The following is a 15,505-nucleotide window of genomic DNA, read 5'->3' as shown; positions in this document are numbered from 1 at the left end:
TTGCGCTAATTCAATGAATGACATTATCTGAGGCTGTTTAATAATAAATGCAGAGGTGGACCACATAGGTCTAACAGTTTTGATTTTACCCTCAGGACAAAGCCCAAGGTCTAATGTTAGGGGTGTGTATTTTATAGATGATCCATGGGGTGGGGATGAGGGGAGGATAGAGGGTGACCTGCAGGTTTATAGCCTCATAGTAACTGCCTCCATCCTCTCATTTCTATTGCTGCCACCCTTGGAAGTGCAGATCCCTATTGCATGGTCAGGTTTATTGCACAACCTGGCTTGTGTGCTTGCTTCTGGTCTCTTTCCCTTCCAAAACACCATTTGAGATGGAGAAACTGAAGGACTTGATTAAAAAACCTACTTTTTGCGTCTTCTCTGGCTTCTATCTTTGCGAGGACCAGCACGCAAGTAGGGTAAAGGCCTAAAGTATAAGGTAAAGTATACCCTCGCCTCATAGTGCAAATAATGTAGGTCCTCCTTTGGAAGAGACAGGGAGTTTATGACTTCTTTAGAGTAATTAACATCTAAGGAAGGAGCAGGTGCACATGACCGGAAGAAGTCATCCTGATGAGGGAGCAGGAGGCTGGCTGAGGACAAAGCAAAAGCTGGCGCCTTGCACCCCCTCTTCACCCACTCCCCTCCATATGTGTAGCATTCCTCAGGCACCCCTGACTGCTATAAAACGATAAATAGTTAACTTGCAGGGATCGCAATCCTGCAGAACAGGAATCTCCCTTGCTCTATAGATGTCCTAGAGACCTAAACAGGGAGGTTACCTTATCAATAGCACAAATTTCCAGAGGCAAATAACTCTCGGTTCCTGAAGCCCTAATGTCTCCCTCCCACCATAAACTGGAGGAGACTGAGGTAGAAGGGAATGTAAATGACAGCAGGATCATTATACCCCACCAAGAATCTCCCAATTATCTTGATGTTAATGCCTGACCTAAAGACGACATTGATCAGGCCATAAGGGCAAGGCCTCCCCCCAGCACCTTGTAGGCCCTCCCTAACATGTGAGAACTCTGTTGAAACCTCCCATCCCTTCACCACCTCCCCCCAACCATGGGGTATATAACATGCCAACCCTCACAACCCGGGGCAGCAGCTCTTCCTGCCCACGGGTCCTGTCCCCGTGCTTTAATAAACCACCATTTTGCACCAACGACGTCTTAAGAATTCTTTCTTTAGTCGTCGGCTCCGAACCTCCTTACCCCACTGAACCTGACTTAGGTTCTGGGACTTCATCAATCCTATGTGTTTTCCAGACCATGGGTGCTAGACATCTTGACACCAAGATCCCCTGCCTCCAAGGAATAACAACTGGGCCCTCATCTTTGTTTTAACTGGTTCCTGGATGCCTGAGAGAATACTTACCCCAGACCCCAAACATAGACAAGACCCTCTCTTTTCCTTTCTCAGTCTCCCAGACACTCTGTATCTGCACTCTCTTAATATCTCCAATAAACTTGGCTTTCACCTCCTCTTGGGCTCACATTTGATTACTATCCTATGTGCAGCCAGGGGGCCTCCTGGCTGGTCCAGCAGGATCCCCCTCTGAGTCCCGGAATCTAGTCTGTTGGCATCACTTCCACATTGCTTCCGGCTTAATATTTCCAAGACATTGCTTTTTCAATTTTGTCCCTCCATTCAAAAATATTTCAGTGACTTGCAAATTGCTTACAGTATGTTAAAAAGGAGACGATAGGTCCAAAATGTTGTCACTTAGGCCAAATCGGTAAACCAAGAATCAATATCTAATCTAGTTGCAGTTTGAACCCCTAAGAATTTAACCTTTAACCAATCAGTCAACAGGGAATTTGCTGGTCAATGACCAGGAAATTTACTGATATATCCCTTCCACTCCCTTTGAGGTTGGGGTAGGGGTCAACCTTGCCTAAACAATTCATTCCTCCCTAACAAATTCCTTTCTTCCTTTTAAATGCCTTCTTTTTCTTCAAAAACCTTACTTTTGTTTAAATCAGTGGAGCTCCTCTTGGCTTCCTAGATAGGATGAGTGAATTGTTTAAAAAAGCCAATTAGATCTTCAAATTTACTTATTTGAATTTTGTTTTGTTTTTTACAAGTATGAAGTCTAAATGTATCACCTTGCTATTTAAAGTCTTCTGCAACCAGACCCTGACTTACCTTCATGAGTCTTATCCTCTCTAATTCCTTCAATGGTGCTTCTTAAATCAGAGGCTTCAATTCCCTAGGAGTGTGTGTGTGTGTGGCTAGAGACAGAGGGAGTTTTGAAGCAATAGGGCCAAAACCTAGTGAGCATTATCTCTGAGAGTCAAGTTTACCAGATGACAGTTACTCTAAAAAAAATTTCTTTTTTCTAAAACATGCTATAGAGTACAATATTACATCAACTTTAAAGCTAAAAGCAGGGCATCAGAGACCTTTTTGGGATTTTGGTGGGCCACATCTCAATACCCTATTACTTTCTTAGTAACTTCGAACTACCCCCAGTCACTAGTAGTCAGAAGTACTCAAAAATAACTGACACCGGAATTGACTGACACCTTCTTCGTGGGAAACAAAGAAGGAAAATTATTAAGTTTCCTTACTACCTATGGCCCATTGACAAGTCCTTGAAACAGGAAGAGTGACATTTCTCTAGGGACTCAACTGCCTCCATATTGACTCTTTGCTAAGGGCAAAAGACAATCTTAGCTGTCCCCCACCCCCAAATCCTGTAAGCCTTCTTTAACATATAAAAATTCCTTTGGAAACTTCCTTTATCTCTAACCCCCCCAAGATGCATGTTGGCCATCATCCCCCAAGCATATGGCCCACCGATATGCAACTAAAGGGGTTCATGACTAAGGGTTTTTTTTTTTTTTAAGATTTTATTTATTTATTTGACAGACAGATCACAAGTAGGCAGAGAGGCAGGCAGAGAAAGAGGGGGAAGCAGGCTCCCTGCCAAGCAGAGAGCCCGATGCGGGACTCGATCCCAGGACCCTGCGATCATGACCTGAGTCGAAGGCAGATGCTTTAACCCACTGAGCCACCCAGGTGACCCCTAAGGTTTTGCTAGACAGTAATAAATGACTTTTTCCCAACAATAGCCAGCCCCCTCAAGGTCCTGGAAACCTCACTTTCAAAATTCCTTAGAGACTTCCATTATCCCTAGTCCCCTTTCAGCTTAAAAGAATATAATGGGCCACTCCTCATGACTCCACTGAAGCTCTTTCTGCCCCCAGGTGCTGTCCCCATGCTTTAATAAAATCACCTTTTTGCACCAATAATTCTTTCTTGGCGTGGGCTTCGAACCTGAATGTTCTTTCCGACATCAGAATCACCTTTTATAAACTCCCACTTTTATGCAGTTTTTTTTTTTTTTTTTTTTTTTTTTTTTTTTTTTTAAAGATTTTATTTATTTATTTGACAGAGAGAGATTACAAGTAGGCAGAGAGGCAGGCAGAGAGAGAGAGGAGGAAGCAGGCTCCCTGCTGAGCAGAGAGCCCGATGCGGGACTCGATCCCAGGACCCTGGGATCATGACCTGAGCTGAAGGCAGCGGCTTAACCCACTGAGCCACCCAGGCGCCCCTTTTATGCAGTTTTTAACTTTTATGATTTTATGCAGTTTTTAACACTCATTCCTCTTCCTGAAAGCCTTGCCTTCAAATTTTAGCAAACTATCCCTAACATCCCTTGATCCTGCTGGGAAATCACACCAATTACCTATGTCATTCCGCAGAAGCACTTAGTATAAAATGTCTCCTTTATCATTTCTTAGGATCATTCTGTGATATTGTGGTAATAAATATGTATTTGGTATTTGTCCCCATTCCTAGCACAGAACTCCTAAGATCCTTGGAATTTACTGAGATAGATGGAGGCGTGTTATGTTAATGTAGTGATTTTTGGAAGGCCCCTAGGTAACCAAAGGATGGAGCTTGGTTGCCAGGGGAACCAACCAAGAGATTAAAAGGTTGGAACTTTAGTCCCACCCTCAGACCTCCTGGGAAGGGAGAAGGCCTGGAGATAAAAATATTCAATCACCAATGGCAATGATTTAATGAAACTTCAGTAAAACCCCAGAAGTAGTGGGTTCAGAGATCTTCTGTTAGTGAATGCATGCAAGTCCTGGGAGAGTGGTACTGATGAGGGAGCAGGAGGCTGGCTGAAGACAAAGCAAAAGCTGGCACCTCGCACCCCCTCTCCACCCGCTCCCCTCGGTAACGTGTGTGACATTCCTCAGGCACCCCTGACTGCCATAAGTGAGAAACAAATAGTTAACTTGCAGAGATCACAATCCTGTAAGACAAGAGTCTCCCTTGGTTTACAAATGTCCTAGATCTACAAAGAAGTTACCTTATCAATAGCACAATTTCCAGAGGCAAATAACTCAGTTCCTCAAGCCCTAAATAAAGTTAAATTTCTTCTAAACCCAAATCTCACTAACAAAGACGCTTGATAGCAGAAATGTGAATGGCTTGCCAAAAGACAACATAGATCAAGCCGCAAGGCCTCCGTTTCTTGTAGGCCCTCTTTAACATATGAAAGTTCCGTTGAAACCTCCCTTCCCCTCACCTTCCCCCAACTGCAAAGTACAGAACCTGCCATCTCTCACAACCCGGGGCAGCAGCTGTTCCTGCCCATGGGTCCGGTCCCCGTGCTTTAGTAAACCACCATTTTGCACCAAAGACATCTCAAGAATTCTTTCTTGGTCATCGGCTCCGGACTTCAGCCCACCGAACCTCACCTAGGTTCTAGAACTTCATCAGTACTATTAGATAAGGCATGGACGATTCCCACATAACCTTGCCCTATGCGTCTGTTTCATCTGGGTTTTATAATAAACTGGTGACCTAGTACGCAAATGTTTCCCTGACTCTCTACAGCAAATCAATCTGACTGGAGGGTAAGGTGGGGTCCTGGGAACCTCCCATCATCTATAGCCCAGTGGGTCAGAGGCATATGTAACAACCCTGACCTGTAATTGGTGTCTGAAGTGGGGGCAGGAGCAGTCTTGTAGGACTGAGCCCTTAACCCATAGGATCTAATGCTATCTCCAGATAGTATCACTGGACATACTTTCAGAAAGTTGATAGGGATCAGGTATAGTTTTATTTCCCAGACTAAACAAAGGAGAACCCAATTCCAGAGATGTGACGATGACATGTTTGTTTTCCTACCTAGAAGCTCCTGATAGCTGGTCTGGTGCTTTACTAGATTTCCTTGTTTTTCTTTCCTTCAGGGTAGTGCCTGGCACTCGGTGGGAACAATAACCTACACTCTCCTAGAGTGCTTTAATTGACACGATTTCAGGATATCCAAGACCATGCACAACCCTGTCGAGGTGACCAAGGCAGATGCCGGCCATTTTAGAAGTAAAATAACTTGAGGTTCATTTGTAAGGCCTGACAAGAGCCGGGACCAGAATAGGTGTTTTCTGATTCTTGGTTACAGCACGTCGTCCTTCGGGTGTTTGATCAATACTGGCCAATTTGATCGAGTCAAGCAACTGTTGAGCTCAGTACTGAAATGCCATCAGAGTATTACTCCCACCTTAAAAGACCACCAGAGACGTGAGTCAAAGCCAAGCAGCAAGGGTTGTTTATTGCAGGTTTGAACCTGGACCTCTGCGCTGCTCGTTGCCCATAACGCCGAGAGGTCCAGAGCTGGGTTGGTGCAGGGTTTTTATAGACAGATACAAACAAGTTTCGGGTGGGGCTGAGCTGATTGGTTGACAGTTTGAACAGGCATACTTGGCGCCAGCGGATTGGTTCAGGGGGCCCGCGCCTGCGAAACAAGCAAAGCAGTCTTAACAAAAACAGAACTGGCCGGTTAGCCCGCGCAAAAAGCAAGCGTTCCTACAGAAGCAAAACTAGCTAGTTAGCAGGATAAAAATGCAATTCTAACCAGGGTGGTTCTTTTGGTCTTTCAGTACATTTGGTGCCAGTCAGTGGAAGATCACTAAAACATCCTGCACCTGGCAGGAGGGCAAAAGGAGAAAGCCCAGAATCCTGACCCCAGCCTCTAGGGTGCTGTCATGACAAGGGTTTCCGGCGCCAGGGGGAAAAAAAAAAAAATTGCCACTGAATCCGCTGTGCAGGTGCCTAGGTACAAAAGGCGAGTCAGCCCACCCGCCCTTCCGAGTTCCGGACTGCGCAGGCGCACTGGTGTCGGGGCGTGGCGACGCAGCACGCTCCTCCCGGGGGCCCACGCTGAGGAAGGTGCACCGGGATTTGAAATTCCGGGACCTTCTGCTCCAGCTCGTTGTCCGCCAGGCTTCAGGGAAGCAGTCCCGCCCCGAAGAAGGTGAGTGCGGTGCCGCGTGAGGATGAAGCGAAGTGAGAGGATAGACGGTAGACGCCAGTGGATGCGCAGACACGGCGGGCGGTTGTGCAGAGGGGCAGGGTGAGCCGGGAGCGGGAAAATTCGGTTCTGGAGCTGAAGGGGTGGGACCAAAATGTGATTGGCAGGCTAGGAACCAGTGCGAGGGGAAAGGGCGGACTAATGAGGGCGGGACCTGCAGTGGCTGTGGAGCTGCGCTTGGGCTTGAGAACGCTACCGCGCGTGGGGGGCTTCAGTTTAGCCTGGCTGTGCTAAGGCACTTGTCATCAATTGCCTTATTTAGTGATCACTATAACGCTCTAAGTGAGTGTTGTTACCTGTTTCTCTTTTACAGATGAGCAGACTGAGGCTTAGGGATATTAACATGAGCTGGGATCCCGGACTTGGCCCCTGGAGCCCAGCTCCCAAACTGTTGAAAGCTGTGCTTTACTGCCCGTCAGGGAATCGAGGTGAAGTAGGGGGTCAGTCTAGAGGAATGGATTGACCAGAATGTTGGAGGAGGTGCCCTAAATGTGGAAATAAATGTTAATATGGAGCAGGTTCTTCTTAGATATTGTGAGAGCCTCGATGGTGGAGCTGGGAGGGGGACAGAAGGCTCCAGCAAGGTGGCCCAGGTTGTGGCCCAGGTTGTGGCCCGGTCTTGGAGCGCTGCTGTTGTGCTCTGGGTTGGCAGCAGGTGTGGAGAAGCTTTTCTTCTTCTGGGCTGTGTTGTCTCCCAGGTGTGTGAACTTAAAGTGTTTTAGGAACATAACCATACAATCGTCGCTGGCTTCAAGTTCTCTTGGGCTACCATAACAAAGTACCTTAGACTGGGGGCTTAACAGAGTTTGGTTTTCTCACCGTTGCAGAGTCTGGGAAGTCTAAGGTGCTGGCGTATTTGGTTCCTTGTGAGAGCCGTGTTCCTGACTTGCATGCAGACAGCCCGCTTCTTCCTCATCCTCACATGGTGTGGAAAGAGTCCTCTTTCCCCTTCTTCTAAGGTCACCCGTCCTTATAAGGATTAGGACCCCACTCTTTTTTTAAATTTTATTTTATTTATTTATTTGACAGAGAGTGAGAGAGAGCACAAGCAGGCAGAGCAGCAGGCAGAGGGAGAGGGAGAAGCAGGCACCCCGCCAAGCAAGGAGCCCGACATGGGGCTCTATCCCAGGACCCTGGGATCATGGCCCGAGCCGAAGGCAGTTGCCCAACCAACTGAGCCACCCAGGCACCCCAGGACTGCACTCTTAATGATTTTGTTTCACCTCAGTTTCCTACTAAAAGCCCTATCTTCAAATACAGTCTATACTGTGCTGCTAACTGAGAGCACAACAGCAGTCCTCCAGGACCTGGCCTACAACCTGCTCATTCTCACTTGCTGGAGCCTTCTGTCTCCCTCCCAGCTCCATCCTTGGGACTCTCACAATATATACAGTATATACATGAATACACATGAATTTGGGGGGACACAATTCAGTCTGAAACAATAGTTTATACACAAATAATGAGTGATGATTGAGAACTGAAGAAAAAGAGCTTTCAGAACTAACATACCTGAGATGCTTTCATGTATTTTATCTGCTGTAATAAGTATCTGGTGTATGCCTTAGCACTCTTGGGGAATTCTCGGGAGAACTTGTGCCTGGGGTCGTGATTGTCTACCACACAACCACCCTGAAGAGGTGAGAAAAAGTCCCATCAAATGTCCTTAATAGCACTCAGTCAATCTATTATTCAAGCATTTATGCAAACGCTTCTTTAACTTGTGATTTAGCCTGTGCTGCTTCTGGAATAATGAGATCCGTAATTACCACCCACAGGGAAGTGAAATAATAATTACTTTTCCTCTGTATTGTTTCATGTTGTCATTCTGATGTTTAGTAACCAAGTCTTTCTTTTTAGTCAGCTTGCCCTGGTGGGAGGAAGAGGGATGAACTGCGAATCCCAGGGGCTTGGAGGTCTGGCAGATGGGGGTTCAAGTCTTGGGTTCAAGCACTTGCTGAGTGACTGGGCAGGTCTCAACCTATCTGAGTCTCTGTGTTTTCATCTATAAAATAGAGTAATGAAAATATCACACAGGGTTGCTGTGAAGTTCTATGAAAGCAGTTTGAAACCATTAAAGAACGGGCCCTTGGACTAGATATTTTAGTTGTGGAACCTCCTCTGCCCACACCTCTGAAGAACAGAAACCTCTACTTAACAGCCACGATGTCAAGCTGGCTGTTCATTCCATCAGAATTTATCTGACTGCCTGCTAGGTGCCACAGTACCTATTCTGGTGCAGGGGGGCAGGGAAGAACCAGACCGACAGGGTTCCTCCTTTTATGCCACGTTTATTTTGGTAGGAAAGGATTATAAATAAAAGAAGTGCAGCTAGTGCTAAGAGCTATGAAGAAATTAAATAGAGGGTAATGAGACAAAAGCGTGACTTCAAGCAGGGTGGTGTATGTGTGTTTGGATAGGGAGTAGTATTTGACCCGGATTGGGTGGCCAAATAGAGGGGGAGGCTTCTCTGAGAAGGCAGAGTCCTAAACGTCTATCATTTCCCAGACAGTGGTGGAAGGGGGTGGGAAGCAGCAAGTACGATTAGATCAAGCTGGGTACCTCACCAGTCTGTAGGCTGACCAGTGATCTAGTTTAAAAGGACAGGCAGTGCTGATGAGATTTTTCCCTTGGGATTTTAGAACTAAATAGAGTGAAAAGAATATCCCCTTCTGAAGCTCAAAGGTAGAGGATGCTGAAGAGGCCCTGTGCCAGCTGAAGAGGCCCTGTACCCTTCTAGGGTAGGCAGAAGCTATGAGTAAGCGGAGGAGGTCAGTGAGTGGCTCCATCTGACCTGTGCCTGAGCCGCAGAAGGGCAGTCTGGGTATTTACTTGCTAGAGAGGTTCTTGGAGCTCTCTTAGGATCTGGATTACTTTGTAATTCTAGTCTGCAAGAAATTCCACTCTGCAGTGGCTTCTGTTGTAGGTTTTTGCAGGTTTTGCATAATTCCTCAATATGTGTATTTTTATTAGATCTCCCTTCTGCCTCTGCTGGTTATCTCTTTCCAGATGAATGTGATTAAAAGAGACCCATATGGACTTTGGTGTGGATTCCTGGGTTTTCTCTTAACTCTGCCTTTGAGAATTACTTAGTGTCTGGAAGCACGAGTACCCGACAACTGTGTCCTTACAGTGTTGTACAAGTTAACCAGGGTAATAATAGTAAAAAGGCCTGTGCAGTGTTTAATGCATATTAGGTGATCAAAATTTATTAGATACCTTCCTCTTTTCTTCCTGTTTTTTTTTTTTTTTTCTTTTTTTAACTATATGCCTCCCTCTCAGTATTAAGTGGTCTTAGTTTGTAAGAGTCACCCTTGTAGTTCTTTGACCTCTGTCCTGTTAGGTGCTCCTAAACTATAACCAGAAGAGTGTCATGGCTATTAACTTTCCCTTCATAAATGTACTGTGACACTCACTGGTCTTATTGAAGCCAGTCATGTAGCCAATTGTAGGTGGATTTCAGACCAATTAGTACTTAGAAGAGATAGGCCTTCCAAATAGTTTGGAGTAGTGGCTTCTAAAGAGAGTGTGGGAACCAGAATGGAAGGGTCAGTCCTCCACATGGTGATGAAAGGAAGAAAGGGTTGTGGTAGCTGACTGGCTCAGTGGGTAGAGCATGTGACTCTTGATCTCAGCGTCATGAATTCAAGCCCCATGTTGCATGGAGCCTACTTAAAATAAAGATTAAAAAAAAAAATCGAAAGGAAGAAGAGGTATGCAGAAGCTATCTTGGAGAAATTTGGTTCAGAAGAGGGGAATAAAGATCAAACATGGAGCTGAGAAGTTCTTAGACCTTGGCCTGGCAAGGAAAGAGAAATGCTGTGGTCTTGAGGTAGGAAAGATGACATTAGGGTTTGAAGCTGATGGCCAAGAAAGAATTCTTGAGACATCTTTGGTGCAAAAAGTGATTTTATTAAAGCACAGGGACAGGACCTGTGGGCAGAAAGAGCTGCAGTGGGATCATGAGGAGTGGCCCACTATATACTTTCAAGCTCAGAGGGGACTAGTGATAATGTAAGTCTCTAAGGAATTTTGGAAGCAAGGTTTCCAGGATCTTGAGAGGGCTAACTGTTGTTGGGAAAGGTCATTTATTACTGTCTAATAAAACCTTAGTCATGAGCCCCTTTAGATCTATATCAGTGGGCCATATGCTTGGGGGATGATTGCCAACACATATCTTGGGGTGTTTAGAGATAAACAAAGTTTCCAAAGGAATTTTTTTAAAAAAGATTTATTGATTTGTCAGAGAGAGAGAGAGAGAGCGCGCGCACACAAGCCACAGAGTGTCAGGCAGAGGTGAAGAGAGAAGCAGGCTCCCTGCCAAGCCAGAAGCCCGATGTGGGACTCGATCCCAGGACCCTGGGATCATGACCTGAGCCGAAGGCAGCGGCTTAACCGACTGAGCCACCCAGGCATCCCTCCAGAGGAATTTTTATATGTTGAAGTGGACTTACATGGGAGGGGCAGTGGGCTAGTCAGGCTAGGATCACCTTTTGCCCTTAGCAAAGTATGAACATTGAGGCAGTGAGTCCCTAGAGAATGTCACTCTCCCTGTTTCAGGGACTTGTCAGTGGGCTGTAGGTAGTAAGGAAATTTAGTAAGTTTTCTTTTGCCTTTGTTTGACACATCAGTCTCAGTGTTGGGGAGCTCTGGAATTCCAGCCAGGACTTAGTCCTCGTCAGCAGAGCTCTCCCAGTCTGCAACCCGACAGGAAGCGCTTATTTATTGAGGCTGGGAAGGCTTTAGGAGGCAGCTCTGATGTATTCTGGAAATGGAGGTCAGGGCAAACTGAAGATTCCTTTGAGATACGGATGTATGCATGTACCTGTGCCACATAAAGAACCATACTAGTGATCCTCTGCCTATGTGTCATAATTTTACAGATCTTGGTAGCAGGAGTACGTGCGACAGCTTTGCCCAGTGAAGACTATGCTGTGGACATGTGCACAACCATGCTGCACTGGTAGTCGGGAGCAACATCCCTGACCTCCAGGGCACAGGTCCTTGAGACGAGGTCTCCGTGCCTCTCCTGGAGGCATTAGGGTGTCCAAGAAGCATAGGAATCCCAGGTAAGATGGCAGAGCGGTTTCTGTTTCGGGGCTCTGCTGGGCTGTGTTCTGCATAGCCATTCTTGACAAATGTCACTCGATGGGTTGCCCGAGCTGGGTATGACTTCATGAGGACATGCACCAAGGGGAGAACATGGTCTCTGTTTGCAAAAAAGCCTACAGCCTGAGGAGAGATTCCAAACTAGTACTGAGACTGCTCTTAGGAACTGCTCTAGATTTTAAGCCCTTCCCCCTCCCCCCCCTTAGGACCCTGGCTAATAAAACCCAGGAGGTTGGTGGCATCCATTTCCCTTTTCCCTTCATACCGTATTCCATCCAGAAAGACTTCATGGCAGAGCTGTATCGGGTGTTGGAGGCTGGCAAGATTGGAGTATTTGAGAGTCCGACCAGCACTATGAGTATGAATCATCAGGAAGGTTCTGAGAGAACCTGATTATGACACCGTAGAAGCCCCCTAGCATGCTTGTTAACCTAGGCAGAAATTTCCATGGTTTGAAGTTGGGCAAAGTTGTTCCCTTGGATTACCTTACTGAGTAACAATCTGTTAGGGTCCGTGATCAAAGGAACGAGACTGATACAAAGCGAAGGTCAAACAAAACTTTATTTTGCACCAAGCATCAAGAATCAAACTGACCGGTCAGGGCTATCTCTTATGAAAAGGCAAGGACGATGATCCCGACAAGGTCACTCCCAAGAAGATGCCATTCTGGACAAGACCACTTCCCGGATGAGGCTGCTCCCGACGACAAAGAGGCAACGATGACAGTGACGATGACAAGGAGGACAACCCAGATGACACAGACTCTGCTCCCCACGATGCTACTCTGACAAGGTTGCCACCCAGAGGAAGCCACCGCTGCGGACAAGGCTGCTCGTGGCTCGGGGTGGCAAGGCATTTTGCGGCAAGGCTGCTGGTGGCTAGGGGCCGTTGGCATCTCTGGGCCACTGGTGTCTCGGGACCGCTGGCATCCAGGGGCTGCAGGCATCAAGACCGCTGACCGCTGGGCCGCTGGACTGCTGGTGTCTCGGCACTGCTGACGTCTAGGGGCTGCTGGCGTGGGGACCGCTGACCACTGGATTGCTGGACCACTGGTATCTCGGGACCGCTGAACACTGGGCCGCTGGGCCGCTGGACCCCTGGAGTCTCAGGGCCGCAGGCATCGAGGGACCGCTGACAGCTGGACCGCTGGTGTCTGGGCAGCTCGGGGCTCCTGGAAGCTGCACACGGCTGAAGGCTGCAGGTGGCTCAGGGCTGCCGGAGGCGGGGCCTCAGGCAGCTGGAAGCTGCAGGCAGCTGGAGGCTGGAGGCTGCAGGTGGCAGCTCGGGGCCGCGGGAGGTGGGACCGCCGGCGGGGCTGGAGGCTGCAGATGGCGGCTCGGGCCGCTGGAGGCGGGGCCGCAGGCAGCTGGAAGCTGCAGGCGGTGGTGGCTCAGGGCCACTGGAGGCAGGACCGCCGGAGGCAGGGCTGGAGGCGGCTGGAAGCTGCAGGCGGCTGGAGGTGCAGGCGCAGGGACCGCAGGTGGTGGGACCGCTCGCAGCGGTTATAGCTCTTACAAGAGCTGTTATAGCTCCTCCACTCCGCCGACTCTTTGCTCCCGTCGACTCTTCTTTTGCTCCCGTTGATTCTTCTGCTCCCGTTGCAGCTCTCCTCCTGCTCCCGGCGCAGCTCTCCTCCTGCTCTGCTAGCCTCACAGCAACCTTTATGCGGTTGGTTTGTTAGGGTCCGTGATCAAAGGAACGAGACTGATACAAAGCGAAGGTCAAACAAAACTTTATTTCGCGCCAAGCATCAAGAATCAAACTGACCGGTCAGGGCTATCTCTTACGAAAAGGCGAGGACGATGATCCTGACAAGGTCACTCCCAAGAAGGCCGCTCCGGACGAGGCTGCTCTAGATGAGGCCGCTCCGCAGATGAGGCCGCTCCATGATCGGAGCCGCTCCCAAGAAGAGGCCACTCCCAAGATGAGGCTGCTGCCCCATGAGGTTGCTCCCCAGACAAGGCCGCTCCCAAGAAGACGCCATTCTGGACAAGACCGCTTCCCGGATGAGGCTGCTCCCGACGACGAAGAGGCAACGATGACAGCGACGATGACAAGGAGGACAGCCCGGATGACACAGACTCTGCTCCCCACGATGCCACTCTGACAAGGTTGCCACCCAGAGGAAGCCACCGCTGTGGACAAGGCCGCTCGTGGCTCGGCGTGGCAAGGCATTTTGCGGCAAGGCTGCTGGCGGCTAGGGGCCATTGGCATCTCTGGGCCACTGGTGTCTCGGGACCGCTGGTATCCAGGGGCTGCAGGCATCAGGACCGCTGACCGCTGGACTGCTGGTGTCTCGGCACTGCTGACGTCTAGGGGCTGCAGGCGTGGGGACCGCTGAGCACTGGACTGCTGGACCACTGGTATCTCAGGACCGCTGACCGCTGGGCCGCTGGACCACTGGAGTCTCAGGGCCACAGATGTCGAGGGACCGCTGACAGCTGGACCGCTGGTGTCTGGGGCAGCTCGGGGCTGCTGGAAGCTGCACGCGGCTGAAGGCTGCAGGTGGCTCGGGGCCACCGGAGGCGGGGCCGCAGGCGGCTGGAAGCTGCAGGCGGCTGGAGGCTGCAGGCGGCGGCTCTCGGGGCCGCCGGAGGCAGGACCGCCGGAGGTGGGACCGCTCGCGGTGGTTATAGCTCTTACAAGAGCTGTTATAGCTCCTCCACTCCGCCGACTCTTCTGCTCCCGTCGACTCTTCTGCTCCCGTCGCAGCTCTCCTCCTGCCGTCGCAGCTCTCCTCCAGCTTTGCTAGCCTCGCAGCAACCTTTATGCAGTTGGTTGAGTCCCACCCCTATACAGGTGGCCAATCGGATCTCAATCCACCCTAGTGGATATACACATGCTGCACCGATTGGACATCTCCACCTGGCCTGCCCCACCCCTACATCGGGGTCCACAAGCAAGTTCCTCTGGGAGAGGCAGGCCCTTACAAGTCACTTCCACTATTAAAGATTAAATGCAGCCCCAGGGTTTGGGAACAATTAGGCTGAAGACAAAGGAGAATGTGAATGCCTATAGGAACCAAGACCTATAGCCCCCAAGCTTTCCAAATTCTTCTGGGCACACAAGTGCTTTGATGTTGAGAACGGATTACCTTGGCTTTTTCACAGGTTAAACATACTGGTTTAGTCTTCAGGAACTAGGTTACCCAGTGCTGGAGAGATCCAGTCAAAGGCCTGTGAGCTTTTCCTTCCAGGAATGGAATGACAGAGGGATTTATCCGAGGGTGGCCAGGAAGAGCATTAGAGCTATAGCGAGCCGTCCCTGCCTCTCCTTTAGAAAGTACTGTGTGATAGTGGGCGTTGATGCGAAGGTCCCCCAGCCAGGCTGCAACCTCCTGGAGGTCCTCCATGTCCCTGTCATCCCATGGAGCTTGGCAAGTTCCATCCACAGGAGGCTCTCAGGCTCGTGCAGCAGGCTGCTTCCCCACCAGTCCCCTGAGATGGCTTTTAGTATCAGCAGTGACTTCCTCATTAGTAGATTTGGGTGTTTTGAGTCCTTATTTGACCTCTCTGCAATAGTTAGTGTCATTGAACATATCCCTCTTCTTTGTTTAAAGTCATATGAAAAATCTAATAAAGAATAATGCATGCATGTCATTTAAAAAAAATTTATCAAACTTGGTTCTTTGGGCAGGTACTTTGAATTCTTTTAACTGGTTCCTAAGAAATATACTTACATAGCATATCTGAAATTGTAAGCTTGGTGCTGTTTCTTGATTTATTCTAGTCATTGTGCCTTCCTCTTGTGATAGCTAAGATGTAGCTCTGTAACTGTTTCCTTTCCCTCCTGTGCCCCATCCTCCCGATGTAGCTTGGAAAATTTTAGCCTCTGCTAAGTCAGGGTGCTCTGATTATGGGTTTTCTTCTGGAATAATTTTTGTTTTCCCAGAGTTGATAATTGCCTTTTAAAATTTTTCTAGTTTTTAATATACCTGCATCACTTTCTCACACCATCCAGGGGCTTCTCTGTATGCTAGTCCATCCTTAAAATTATAGCTTACTCAGGCTGTTCAGGTGCCATAACAAAATACCACAGACTGGGCGCTAAGAA

At 48.6% G+C, this 15,505-nt stretch overlaps 1 pseudogene; it reads left to right on the top strand.

Moving 5' to 3' along the window:
• Positions 1 to 11,371: 11,371 nt before the first annotated feature.
• LOC116593892 overlaps positions 11,372 to 15,505 on the top strand; it is a 37,767-nt pseudogene continuing 33,633 nt past the window's right edge.

This window comes from Mustela erminea, chromosome 6, assembly GCF_009829155.1.
Source record: "Mustela erminea isolate mMusErm1 chromosome 6, mMusErm1.Pri, whole genome shotgun sequence".
Taxonomy (NCBI): Eukaryota; Metazoa; Chordata; class Mammalia; order Carnivora; family Mustelidae; genus Mustela; species Mustela erminea.
The sequence above is the reverse complement of the archived record's forward strand: the minus strand, read 5'-3'. Positions and strand labels throughout refer to the sequence as shown.